The 10,933-nt window shown below is 43.1% G+C and overlaps 1 long non-coding RNA gene across 1 annotated transcript; it reads left to right on the forward strand.

Moving 5' to 3' along the window:
* Positions 1–382: 382 nt before the first annotated feature.
* Positions 383–3,455, forward strand: LOC102370908. Its single transcript, XR_324738.2, has 3 exons — positions 383–712; positions 1,557–1,635; positions 2,540–3,455. It is a non-coding gene; the product is annotated as an uncharacterized LOC102370908 (long non-coding RNA).
* The last annotated feature ends 7,478 nt before the right edge of the window (positions 3,456–10,933 follow it).

A 10,933-nucleotide genomic window follows, 5' to 3' on the forward strand; every position in this document is an offset into this window, starting at 1 on the left:
CGCCAAGTATGGAGAGCGGCCCGCGTTCTGGAGGGGAGGGGAAGGAGCGGGGCGGTGGGAGAGACCATTCTCTTCTCTGGAGGGGGGTGAAGATAGAAAGAATCAGGGTTGAATGCAGGGATGAACCCAACTGAGGGAACAACCCGAGTCATTAAATGGGTGGAAGAGAATTAAATCAGGGAGAGGAGACACCAAGGGGCTGAGGAAGAAGGGGAAAAGGACAGGGGGAAGCAACCAACTCCAAGGAGGGGGGGGGGAGGAACAGAGGGCCCAATCAGGGAGGGGAGCAGGGAGGCCCGGGAGAAACCAATAGGGAGGGGAACGGGGGGACGAGAGAGACCAATAGGGAGGGGACTGGGGGGGGACCGGGAGAGACCAATAGGGAAGAGAACAGGGGGAGACGGGAGAGGCCAATAGGGAGGGACACTGCAATGTTACACGCCCCAGCTTCAGGTTCAAGGTGGCTGGTCCTGGTGCAGCAAGGGGCTCAGGCTCTCTGCAGACTTCGGCAGCTTGTTGTACAGGGATTGTGCGCACTGGGTAGTGGTTTGGGGCAGCAAGGGTGAAAAGCGGGGGGAGAGGTCAGTTAGGTTTTTAATTTAAAAAAAAAAAATCAAGTTGGGAAAGTGGGAGCCCCAGGCCTGCACCTGCTGTGACCCCGGCCTCCGCCAGTGGGAAGCTCGGGCTTCTGCTACTGAGGACAAAGCAGGAAGTAATGGCAGTAGGAAGCTGTCGCTCTCCTGGGAGGCAGTGGGAAGGGGGATGAGGCGCACGCCCTGCTAGTGGTTCTCGGTGAGGTGCTGATAGCGGGTGGGTGGGTGAGGAAACTCCCACGTCTTGGGTTCATCCACGCTTTAGTCTGGAGGGAAGAACAGGCCGGCCTGCTCCTGGTACCCTGAATCCTGCCCGTCCCTGTTCTGTCTTGTACTGTCCCTCCTTCCTCCATCCACTGAGCTCTGACTTGTTCCCTTTACTTCTAGCCAGTTCCAGTTTCTACCACCTTTGCCTTCCCGTTTCAGTATGTCTCTTTGTCTAGTCTGTTCTAGTTTCCCATTCCACTGTCCCAGCCCCAGTCTTCCCCCACTCCACTGTCCCAGTCACATTTCACCACTGCTGACTCCTCATCCTAGATCCTGCATTCTGATTCCCCAATTCCCCCCAATGCTCTTTGTCCAGCCAATTCCAGTCACCCTGCCTCCCTCAGAAAGCTTTCTTCTAAGTTAGCCTGGGTGCCAAGGTGGGGAAGGTGAGAGCACAGGAAAGACCATGTCTTTAGCCTCAGACCTGGTATCTGGCTCTAAAGCAGTTTAAAGATGCAATTTTAGGGAAAGTCCTGCTTAATCCGTAAATTGCCGGGATGTAGTATGCTCAGCTCCATAGGCATGTAGGAGCTAAAACAAAATAAAACTTTTTCAGAGCAGATGAAACATTCATGGAATTTAGCTGCCAGACTCTAGCAAACCTTTCCCGAAAAGGTGTGAGCTGAGTTGTTTTTTTTTTTTCTTTTCAAAGTTTATAACTGGGATAAATTCATGTGTTTTCTTTTTTCACCCCAGGAACATCAAAAGGCATATCCCTGACACCTGATGACCACACCATGTGCTAAACTGTAAGCCTCTGCTTCAAAGCATTAAGGTACTACAGCTTCTCAATGAAACAATTGTATGAATGATTTTTACATGAGCAGAGCACAAGAGGTCCCTTTAATCTCATTCTGGGGAATATCTGAAAGTATTTAACAAAACCTTTCCAAAAAAAATCAGCCTGATGCAAACACCTAGCATAGAAAATTCCAGTGCAAGCCACTAGCATTTTGGCAAAGTGATGGGAACTGGATCTTACAATAGGAAGTGTTGGGTAATTTGAAGAATAAATGTCACTGTCTGTGCTGCCTATAATATATATTAATTATGCTTAGATTCTGGAGCACAAGTTATAGCTCCTAGCTACGTAGAGGGAACATTAATTCATTCCATAGGCAACCCATCATTCTTATGAAGAAATAGAAGCCTTAATTCAGCCAAGCATGCAAGTACCCGGTTAAAGTTAGGCGGGTCTTTGGTGCATTACAGTGCTTGTAATATGGGGACCCAAATGCAAGAAGATGAAAATCAGGAAGTCTCAAGGTCTGTGTGAGTAAAGTACATCACCACTCCACTCCACCCTGCTTCCAGCAAAATAACAATTAATTAACTGTTTCAGGTGATTTATTAAATCCTGTTATTTGAGCCAAAACTGATCCTGAATCTGGCCTCTGTGTGCTGGTATTTGTGAATCACTGCTGACACATGGTTTTGACTTTATGCCCAGATGTAACTCAACTAAAGTCCGTAGAGTTACCCCCAGGGGAGAATCCACTCCATTATGGGGCAACATTTTCCTCTATAGTTCTCTTGGAACAATTGTTTGGCCCATGTTTCAGAAGGGCTTGAGTGCCAGGTTTGTGAGGACCCTCTGCTGGTGTTTTTTGGCATCTGAATTGCAGGCTTGGCCCTAACATGAGCCAAAAACCCTCTTGTTGTTCCTTTATTTTTCTTAGCCTGGAAGCATGCTCTATGGAAACTGGAAATCCTGACAAGAGGAGTCACAAAATGCTTCCTTGTCTGATGTAATGTCGTGGGAGCTGGCATGAGCGTCTCTGATAATGGTGTGTGCAACACTTGCATGAAGATTGTAACAGAAACTGTGTATTTTCAGATGAATGGCTTCTATTTTTCCATGTAATATTATGTGCATATGTCCTTCTGGCAGGAAATGACCAGGGGGTAGCTCTGATTTTACCCTAATATGTTATCACAGTTGTTCATGACTTGAATCTAAATGCTATTGAATATTAGCTCCCATTTAGTACTTTACCAAAAGGACGCAGCTCTGCCAGTGCCCATTTTTAGTGAATTTAACAAACAGTATGCACTAAACAGCTACAGATTTCCATTTTGACAATGACAGCACTGGATTCCCTGAGCCAGTCTATATTGGTGTAAATCAGCAGAGCTGCACTGAAGCCAGTAGCGCTATGTCACTTTGCATAATAATCTGACCTCCTCATTCTTGCCTCAAAACACTCATATGAGGTAGGCAAAGATTACTAGGCTTTTAATTTAGCAGATCTGCTGTACAGCTTCTCTCTGCTCTCAGGCTCTTATTGCGCCTCTGTGGTCAGCAAAGGAACATACAGCAAGAGAGAGAGAAACTGCAGCCGGGTGTATTTTAAACAATTTCCAAAATCCAAACGAATGTTGAGGCCAAGAGGATGTTTTCCTTAGTGGCAGAAATACAAGCATCCTGGATTCTGTTTTCCTGCTAATAGGTATAAAGACGAATAAACAGCTGCTTTCTGTTTTCCCAAAAATATTTGCATTAAGATGATCTGCAAATTCCTGCTCAGATTGATGGAACATCTCTTCAAATGAGGACCAGCTGCTTGCTCTGTTTGTTTATGGCAGGGCATGCTTTAGAGAGATTTTTTTTTTTTTTTTTTTTTTTCTTTTTTTTTAAGAGACCCTTTTTTTTTTTTTTTTTTTGTTTATCAAAATGTGGGACCAGACTCTTTCTGGTGGGCTGTAATCGCAGTGTGGGTGATGTCTGAATAAGGGGCGAGTCTGTGCATGTAACTGTGGTTGCAGCCATCCCACCTTCTGCTGTGATTTTCTGCGATTGTCAGCTAACCGAAGTTGGACTAGGGCTATTGGTGAATGGGAGGCTTCCAAGAAATGCCAAAACAGAGCAAGAGGAAGTGACGTCGTTGTTACTGAACTGTTCCAAGTGGTATACTATCTAAAGGTGTTGCCTTTAGTATGAGATATTTTAAAAGGCTTTCTAATTTGGTACCCTTAAAAATCGCACAGTATTAATTTCCAAGAATATATATGATGTTAACTGCAAGGTGCTGGGGTAATAATACAAAACTGAGCAGTGGCATGCTCTTGGCTTAAGTTCCCTTTGTAGTTTGCAGTTGGATACAGGATTTTTGCCTTCCATTCCACGTTGCACAGAAACTACTTTGCAACAATATTAAACAGTTGTGTTCCTCCCTAGAGCTGGTTGCACTTCATGGCTGAAGAAGCAACCCTTGTGCATCCTGTTGTCCCTATATTGTTTTTTGAATTGCCTATAAAATACCACAGGGATTTATGATTTTGTGGAACCAATAATATTAATAAATCAACATATAACGGTTTTTAAAGGGCACAGATTAAAGGCACAATATGAGGAATAACAGTAGCATCACCTTTGCCAATGACTGGCTTTCTCTCAACGGAAGTGATTTGCTGCTGTTCTTGAAAGTAGACACTGAGATGAGTTTATGCAGTTCTCTTGTAGTACCTACATGAATATAAAGGTCACAGAGACGCAGCTGGAGCAGAGAGAAGAGGAAACTGGAAATCCTTCGAGTCTCTGGTCAAGGAAATTCCTGGGACTGACACGGTGCTGTACCAAAGAGTGAAACCTGAAGAAAACAAAGGAAAGAACAGGATGAAATCCAGCATTAAACATTACCCAGGAGAAGAAACTTCAGGGTAGGGTCGCCTGCAAAGGATGCCTCACAACCGGCAGTTGAGGCGGCAGTCTCTCTGGCAACCAGAAGGCAGGATGAGGAAATGAAGGAGACAGAAGGCAATATGGATAAACACTATTAGCAGCGGGAGTTTGTGAGAGCACAGAGAGCTTATAGATAGGGACCAGGTTCTGGGCTGTTCTGCACTCTGTATAGTTATTACATCTGTGCAAAGTGAGTACAAAGTGCTACTAAATAAAGAACGGTAGGAGGTTACACTCACATTGTGCTCTCTAGATGCTGGATTCCACCAGGGGACAGAGGTTGCCCAGCAGGATTTCAGCTGGAGGCAACGGGCTCAGAGCAGACATAGATTCTGCTCCCCACTGTGCTCTTTGCTCCATGTCTGTCCTTGGACAAATAACTTGGCCCCTCTGTAATTCAGCTTCCCTGTCCATAAAATGGGGATGACAGCTCCCTCTGTAAAGCATTTTGAGTTCCACGGATGAGAAGTTATTCATCTCTTTACATTTAATTAGATAAGAAGCTGATCGTGAAAATTCCTTACCATCCAGTGGCAACAGGATTTGTCAATGCTGCTGGGCACGGATTACAAAGACCAGAGTAAAATACGCTTCTGATTTTGATTTTGCCACTAGATTGGGCTGCAGCAGACAGATGCAGAAGGCACTGGTGGCTCTGTACACTAGACGGAGAGAACAGAACAATGGTGGGTTAGTTGCTTTATCACCTCCAGAAACAGCACCTTGCTTGGTTTCACTGGGTCTGGATTCAGTCAACTGCAAGCATTTCCCACACATGGGAACATCCACCATAAGAGAAACAGAATGTGCTCTGATGGGCTTAGTGTCAGACATTATGTGTCTTAAAAATGAGGGGAATATAAACGAAGGAGCCAAACAGTGATTTCAGTTGACAGCTTAACAGCTCAACAACATCAGATTCATGTGCAATTAATAAGAGGGCTTTTGATCCTGCAATCAGTGTCTATAAAATACATGTGGTTTCCCTGTATACTTGATTATATTTAAGGAAGCAAAAGGATAAATACTTTTTTTTATTAGCATAACAAAGTACTTTTCACTTCAAGCCAGAACTTTGCAAAACATTTGTGGTCTGACACGATGTGCTTTTCATTTAATCTTCCTGCATATGTTGAATATACAACAAAATGCTTCCTATGCTTTTTATTCCAGTGTTTAGCAAGAACCAAAGAAACTGAATTGGAGAGTTTATTGGATCTGAGATTTTAGAGGGAAAAAAGTGCTTGTTTTTTAAATGCAATGTTTTCTCCATATATAAAGGCAAAAAGAAAAAACAACTGTGTTTTTGAAGTCAAAGTACCCAAATATCTTTTTTTTATTTTATTTTAAGCTTGTGGAACTTTATATGAACCTATGTTATGGCTTCTCGTGAAGTTGTGTTACAATTCAGTTTGGGGATTTTGCTAAAAGAGCCTTAATTTCTAGCCCTTGCAAAGGTCGCTTGTTTTTTGCTAAAAGATCCTTAATTTCTAGCCCTTGCAAAGGTCGCTTCAGTGGTTTTTATTGCTCAGAATTGGTAAACCAGTGACATTGGTTGGCTCGAGGCCAAGAACCTGAGTGCTTCTTGGAAATATGAAAAGGAAAAATCATGGTTCAGAGGTACCTACAAGACTACCCAGTGGTTTTGAATTCCACATCCCGCCCCACCGATAGCTTTCGCTATGGAGATAGTCTTTGTACACAGTAGCAAAACAGCATATGAATAGGAAAGAATATACTTTCCACCCCGGCTAATTCTGAAACAGCTTTACCTAGGATACATTTGGAATGTAAAATCTGTTCTTTTAACAGTTTTCCCATTCACTGCAGTCTCTGATGAGTAAATCAAAATGCCACGTTTAATAAAAACCAACACACTGTCCAGGAGGTATCAGGTTTGGGGCTCCTCCCTCCCCTGCAAAAATGTTAAAAACAGACTTCAGAATATTATTTTTCACTCCATCAACACCCAGGCAGATGTCCTGTTTGCCTTAAAAGCCCATTTAGTTAATGGCAGAGAAGATAATAAACCTAGCAGCCTCGGATGTGTGTACACAGGCCAAACTGAGATTCCGTATTTTACTGCTGAGGCAGCTTTATCACTGATAGCCATGGGGAAGCTGTAGATTAAACGGGATTCGGACTTTCTTATCATCAGGTCATCTGACCCTGTTCAGTGCAGCATTGCCCTTCTCCATGCCATTTTAAGTTTTAGCGTGCATTTTAGAATATGGGCCAGATCCAAAGAAGGGCTTTATAAGCCTCCATGTTAAGTACCACAATGCCTACCTTTTAGGAGCTTAACCCCCAGAATGCAATCCAAAGCCTAGAGTTAGGTACCTATAGGTACCTACACTTCCAATAGGGAGAGTTAGGTACCTCAGAAAGGTACTCCAAAAAAACCTGATGTGTTGAGGAGCATAAAAAATGCTAAGCACCAGATGGTGTCTGAACTTCACTTCCCCGTTGTCTGAACTTCCATCCCTTCTTGTAGTTGAGGTGCCTGAATTGGTGCTGAAAGGGACTAAAGCAAGTGCCCAGGAAGTGGGAGGCATGGATTATAAGCCATCCTCAGCCTGAGGGGCCTCAAACCTACAAGATCTCATTTCCAAGGAAAGTGTCTAAACAGTAAACACCAAGCTAAGAGCTAGACTGGATGAGAGCACCTCTGCCCCTTCTGTAGCAAAAGATGTAAGGCTCATAGAGCCAGAGAGAAGAGCAAGCCAGAACCATCCTCACTGCATAGCCCAATAGTTAAGACACTCAGCTGAGTTTTTCTCCCTATTTCTAAGGGTATTTTTGCCTTTTTATTCAATAATTGTTTCACCTAACATGTAAAAATAGATTTAGGAGCTGAGACTAGAACTCAGGATTCCCTGTTCTCAGCTGAGATGTACATTAAATCCTCAGTGAATATGATTAAGGAGGTCAGGCATGTCTTCTCAGAGCAGGATTTCCAGGTAATCAGAAACCCTGAATTCATAGAAGTGCATTTTGGGACTTGTGGTCCCAGTAATATTGCACTGTGCCCTCTTTGGATCTATTGTCCAAAGATGGATGTATTGGGTGTATTGTATTATTTAAGGCTGGTCCTCCTGCCTCTCTCTCTTTCTCTCTCTCTCTTACTTAAGTGCAGACAGCTTTACAGACCAAGCATTTCAAAACCAGCGTTAGCCAGAATGAGGTTAGCTTTTAGAACTCTTGTCAGACTTGACTGTACTAATGATGTCTGCAGCTTGTCATTAAAAAAGAATCAAGGGAAAGCTGATTAAATGCAGCAGAAAGAGAGAAACAAAACTTTCCATTCCTTTACTTTTTCCTTGACACGTTGCGCTTTATTTGGAGCTTGCCAATATGCCAGCCAACAAAATTGCAGGGGTCTAGTCATGGTTCACTAGTTAAATCTGTATGGAATTAGCTGCTGATGTGGACCAATGGAAAACACTCATTTACAGAGCTGGAAATGGCAGCCACGTATAGGCTTACTCATTAGGAAAGCTATCAATACAACAGATTGGTTCGTTTCTGATTTGTACTATCCCAGCATAGTGCAGATCAAATAAAGTGAGAAGCATCGTACTGCAGTTTAGATACACAGCAAAGAGAGAGTGAAATATTTGATCAGGAGAGCTACAAATGCTTAAATCAGTCTTTTGTTATGAGTGCACTTCCCGACTGAGAAGTTTGGGTGCTAACTTAACAATCATTGCACAGGCAGCTTGCAACAAAATTAATACAGCCAGCTGTTATACATCTTGTTCCATTTTCCAAAGTTCCACTTCATTCAGCCTTACCTGACAACCATAATTAGCAATACAGCGTACTGCTGAACGTTACATCAGCCTTGCAAAATTGTCATGAAAATGTATTAGCCCCGGCACAAAATATCCCTGTTCATTACCACTAAAATGATCACTACGAAAAGAGTAAATGGCAATTTACTCCCCCATCAGAAATGATTTCCCCTTGGTGAGTTAGAATAGAATTTTGTCTGCAAGTCTGCATTTCTTTCTGTCTCTCTTTCTGTCTCTCTCGATTGGTGAGCTGGTTGGTTTCAAGGTTTGGTTTTCATTTGTCTGTTATGGTTGGTAGTTTGTAACGCAAAGTGAAGAAGGCATTGGTATCTGCCAGCTAATGCTGGTAACCATGCGTGAAAATCCTTGAGAGGAGCGAGGATGAAAACAGAACACCCAATTCTGATATTTTCCAAAGTTGTGCAGAGATCTTTCTCCCTAAAGGGATGGACGCCTCTCTATGAGGGTGTGTGAACCAAGTCAAGCAGATGCCTCCTACACTCTTGTATCCTATGCAGATTACTGCTGCTCTTGGCAAAAGTGATTTGTGTGTGGGAGGGGATTAATATTATTGAAAAAATATTGGAGAAATAAGTCTTCATTCTTTGGAAAAGGGGAGATTAGGAGGAAACTAGGAGTCAGTACAATCCTGTAAAACACAATCCAGGCAGAGAGATGCTACAGGGATCTTTGAAGTGATGCCAAATACAATAACAAAGGGCCATACGCTCTTCTTAGGAAAAGCTAGTTATTTATTAGATTTATATGCTGCCCTCCCTGAAAGAGTCTCAGAGCAGCTTACAATAACATTCAGAGAAATTACAAAGACACATACAAGTATTAAATAATATGCAATAGAACAAACTCCCCAGACAGTGCCCCAGAACTTAACCCCACTTGCTGAAGGCCAGCTCAAATAAAAGAAGGTCTTACAAGACTTCCATATGATGTCCAAGCTCAAGCTCTGATGGATATTAAAGTTGGCTGGAATTTTTTTAACCATAAAGTACTGAAATGCTCACCCTCTCCTCCTGTCCACTTGCCTCCTCCTTCCATCTCATGCTGCAAAAGCAGAAACCAGGGTAAAAAGATTTTGAAAAAGAAATAGATCTGTATTCTAAAGAAAGGGGAGGGGAGTATCCAAAATTCTGGCTAATATGGGTGAACCTCGAGCAAGACCTGATACAATAGCACCTGAAGTGATGATATTTTGATTATGGCCAGCCCTTTGAGGAGCTTACCCATTGAAGGCATGATCTAAAGGACTGTGCCAAAAGTTTCACTGCTGACACACAATACACATGTATGAAATATATATTGGCCACGCCTTCAGACCCTACCCAGGAATGTCCGTTCATCTGCATGGTACGCACCTGTCTATCTTGCAAGACAACAGAATTGCTCTTGAGTGAGACACTGGATCGCTCAATGGAAGCCTCACTTGATAATAAAGTGAAGCTGGAGTGACCGCTCCAGGGGGCAAAAGCCTGGTGGACACATTCTGTCATTTCTGGCTGTGTGATGGAGGTGTACAGACTGAAGAACTAATCAGCACAGTACTTAAGCAAATGCCTAATTAAGCATGTGAGTACTCTCATTGATGGAGCATACAATTCAAGTTAGACACCTGCTTAACTTGGAGGCTGACACGGAGCCTGAGCCTAGAATTTGGCCCTCTGCTAACTTAAAGGCAGCTACGGATTTTGAAAGGCTTTCTGGCTGCTTCTTGCCCCCCGTCTCCTCTGTGCTTTCATATATGCATCTATTATGCTCACAAACCAGGCTAGAAGGAAGTGGGAAGGGAGGAGGGAAACAGTGCACATTAGGCTGTGAAATGTAAAAAGAGGTTTTTCAAACAGCATATTCAAAACGTCACCCTGGAGTCATACAATAATAAATATTCAATATTACATTGAAAGGGTTTAATTGCCAAGTAACTATGGCAATGGAGAGAAAAGCCTGTCTTTGGACACATTCCCTCCTGCATTAATTTTTCCCCGGAGGAAGAGAATGGATTCTAGATTGTTAATGGATAACGTTTTCCAGAGCCCTCTCCGATCACTCAGTGACTCCAGGATTAAAAAGAAGCAGACAGAATTCTCTGAGGGAAGCTGGACGTTCAAAACAATTATGCTGAACAATTCCATCTCCTTAGACGGGGTTGAGTACACCAGGTTCCCGATGCAAGGCTGTCAAAGGCATTGAGACCCACTGTGCAGCAGTGTGACCCCTAGTAAAGTGAGCCTAGCTCTGAATCCAAATGCTCACTGCTTCTTCCTCTGTCCCCAAAGAAACAGGCTTTACAGCAAGCCTACGAGCCTGAAAATGAGTAAGTGTGAAGTGAGACTGCACATTGGCCTGTGCTGAGAGTTTGTTTTTGCCAAGATTGCGTTTCTTGGTTATTTTTTAATTCTGATTTCTGGAATTTGATTTGGTGTGGAGGGGAGTGGGGAATTTAAAATGTATTTGGAAGCCCCAAGCATCTTCTCTCTTCTGATGTTTTCCAGAACTCAAAAGTGTTTGGAAATGGAGGGCGGTGCTGGCACATTGGGACGTGCCACTGGATCTGTGGTTTTAGAAAATATTTCTTAATCCAG

Source organism: Alligator sinensis, unplaced genomic scaffold (genome assembly GCF_000455745.1).
Source record: "Alligator sinensis unplaced genomic scaffold, ASM45574v1 scaffold1719_1, whole genome shotgun sequence".
Taxonomy (NCBI): domain Eukaryota; kingdom Metazoa; phylum Chordata; order Crocodylia; family Alligatoridae; genus Alligator; species Alligator sinensis.